This window comes from Dioscorea cayenensis, chromosome 17 (genome assembly GCF_009730915.1).
Source record: "Dioscorea cayenensis subsp. rotundata cultivar TDr96_F1 chromosome 17, TDr96_F1_v2_PseudoChromosome.rev07_lg8_w22 25.fasta, whole genome shotgun sequence".
NCBI classification, from domain to species: Eukaryota; Viridiplantae; Streptophyta; class Magnoliopsida; order Dioscoreales; family Dioscoreaceae; genus Dioscorea; species Dioscorea cayenensis.
In genome coordinates, this window is record NC_052487.1 from 10,578,736 (window position 1) to 10,581,780 (window position 3,045).

General features: G+C 43.5%; 1 non-coding gene across 1 annotated transcript; it reads left to right on the forward strand.

Moving 5' to 3' along the window:
• The first annotated feature begins 1,962 nt into the window (after positions 1-1,962).
• Positions 1,963-2,069, forward strand: LOC120281518. Its single transcript, XR_005542657.1, has one exon. It is a non-coding gene; the product is annotated as a small nucleolar RNA R71 (small nucleolar RNA).
• Positions 2,070-3,045: the final 976 nt, after the last annotated feature.

Genomic DNA, 3,045 nt, shown 5'->3' on the forward strand with positions numbered 1-3,045 from the left:
GATCAAATGGTGGGGACTTACCTCCAAGTCCAAGAGAAGTGCTCCAAGATGGGAAACTAATTGAGAGGCAAGAAAATACACATAATTTACCCTTCCCCTTGAAGAATAGTTGATCGCTTTCCCGTGGTGGTGATAGCGTGCAATTCATCCTCAATTTCAGTTTCTTGTCCCTCTTACGCTAAATTTTCCTTGTGGTTGATTTTTTTTTTATTGTTCGGCCACAGAAATATCCCCACATATCCTACATGCTTTACTTGTGTGGGAGGTGGGTTATTCTCCTTGCACTCATCGCTATCCATTCCTTCCAAGAATTCATCCAAGGGCTTAATCACCAAGACCTCCTGCACACAATCAGTAATAATCATATCAGTTTCATCAGTAAAATAGAGGGGATCATCATGGTACAAGGTGTGTTTCATAGCCGCGGGGAGTGTAAGAATGACTTCCTCATCCCCCACTCTCAATGTCATTCTTCCCCCCTTTACATCAATGAGGGCTCCGGCGGTGTTAAGAAATGGTCGCCCGAGGATCAATGGGACTTCAACATCATCATCCACATTAATTATCACAAAATCCACTCGGATAATGAGCTTGTCATCTCTAACTAGAACATCCTCAACAATGCCGCGGGGTTTCATTATAGACCGGTTTGCAAGTTGTATTGTCATCCTTGTAGGCCTCACGTCTTCCAATCCCAGCTTCAAAAATAGCTTGTAGGGCATTACATTGATACTGGCCCCAGAATCTGCCAAGGCCTTTTCTTGCATACCTTCCCCAATCACACATGGAATAATGAAACTCCCAGGGTCAGTCAAATTCTTAGGGAGCTTCCTCTGAATCATCGCAGAGTAGTTCCGTGGTAATGCAACTGTTTCTAATTCCTCCAATTTTCTCTTGTTAGTCAGCAGGTCTTTCATAAACTTTGCATACTTGGGCATTTGGGTCAACGCTTCAACAAGAGGGATATTTATGGGTAACTGCTTGAATACAATAAGGAATTTCTTGAATTGAGCCTCCTATTTATCTTGCTTTAACCTGGCCGGATAGGGGATGGTCGGCTTGTACTCGGGTACCTTTGGTGTTGCTAGTTGAAGGGTTTCTTCATCTTGCTTTCCCTTTCTTCCTTCAACTTCACTCTCAGATGGCTTAGGGTCTTCCTGTACGGCTACCCCATCATGTTTAGTGCTTGAGCCCTCCTCGGCTCGTGCTTCAACCTGTTTTCCGCTCCTAAGAGTGACGGCTTTCAAATGCTCCCTCGGATTATTTTCAGTGTTACTAGGTAAGCTACCCGGTGAGGGCTCCGAATTTGCCTAGCAAGCTGTACCACCAGGTTTTCCAATGATTGAATGGAGGCCTGAACATTCCTCAAAATAGTGTTCACTTCAGCGAATTGATTGTTGATCTTCACAAATTTTTCTTCGACACTGATCATAAACCTGGCTAACACATCTTCAGTGGTGAACTTCTTCTCGGGCTGCTGAGGAGATTGATATGGAGCTCCCTATCACTGTGGGGGCCGATGTTGCTGTTGTTGACCCCATGCAAAATTTGGGTGATTCCTTCACAGCTGATTATAGGTGTTTCCATAGGGGTTCACTAGACCTCTTGGACTTCCCCCAACATAATCAACTATCTCGACTGGGGTATCTGAGGCTATTGAGATTGGATACTGAATAGTAGCATGCGCCGCCCCACAGGTCTTGCAAGACAAAACTGCTCCAGAATTTGAGCTTGTACACAACACAAACTGGTCAAATATCTTTGTTAAGGCCTCAACTTTGGCGGCTAGCGCACTGTAGTCATTTATCTCATAAATTCTAGCTGCCCGAGGGGGTTTCAATCAAAATTTCAGCATCTTCAGGGGTTTAATTACTTAATGACCCCCCTGCTGTAGCATCAATGAGTTGTCTAGTTGCATAATTTAGGTCATTGCAAAGCATCTAGATCCTCATCCACGAGGAGAAGCCATGATGGGGGCACTTGGGTAGGAGATCCTTCAATCTCTCATGTGCTTCCAAAAGTGTCTCGGTGTCCCCTTGCCGGAATGCAGAAATCTCTTGCCTCAATCTAGCGGCTTTGCTTGGTGGGAAATACCTAACAAGAAATTTGTCCACCATTTCCTTCCAAGTGGTGATCGATCCCGGAGCCAATGAAGTGAGCCAATGGAATAATCTCAATCTTATCGCATCATCGGACACTGAGTTAATCTTGAAGGTGGAACAAATTTGGAGGAAGCGAGACAAATGAGCATGCATGTCTTCATCAGCTAGCCCATCAAATTGTATGGAATTTTGGACCGTCCCAATTGTTCTTACTTTGATTTCAAAGTTATTAGCCGGCACGGTGGGAGCATGCACACTGAATTCCTCACCAGTAAATTGAGGCCTTTCATAATCAGACAAAGTTCACCTTGGTTCTGCAATGACTGAAGGTTCACTAATCTCAACTCGCGTTCCTTGGTGTTCTGAACTCTCAGCCACCTGTCTCAATCATTGATGCAAGGTTCTCTCGATCTCGTTGACAGGTTCTACCAGATTTGTTTGATTGGCGCTTGTCATAAGATGGTACCTTGCACAGTATTGAGATTCAATGATCAGGATACAAGAGGAAGATAGTAAAACAAAATAAAGGCAAGTAAATGGAAATATATGTGCAAAAAGATATAAAAAGAAGCAAATGTACAAAATAAAAGAAACAATGGCTAAATCAATAAGCTCTAAGTTTTCCGAGTATTCCACGTAGGTCCCTAGCAACGGCGCCAAAAACTTGATGCAGATCCACAAGCGCACGAAGTCGTCAAGTAATACCTCTCATGCTCACATGAGAGGGTCATATTCCCTAGGCCCAAGGATCTACCCTTACTTCCTCTTCACGTATTGTCTACCCTAAAGATTCGAAGAGGTTCTCTAATCTATTAATTAAAATGAAAGAACTACAAGTGGAGTCTAAAACAAGACAAGGGTATAAAATTAGGGGAATGAAATGGTCACTAATGCGGATTCTCTAGGGTCTACTGCAATGTAAAGGATGCTAAGAATGTCATGT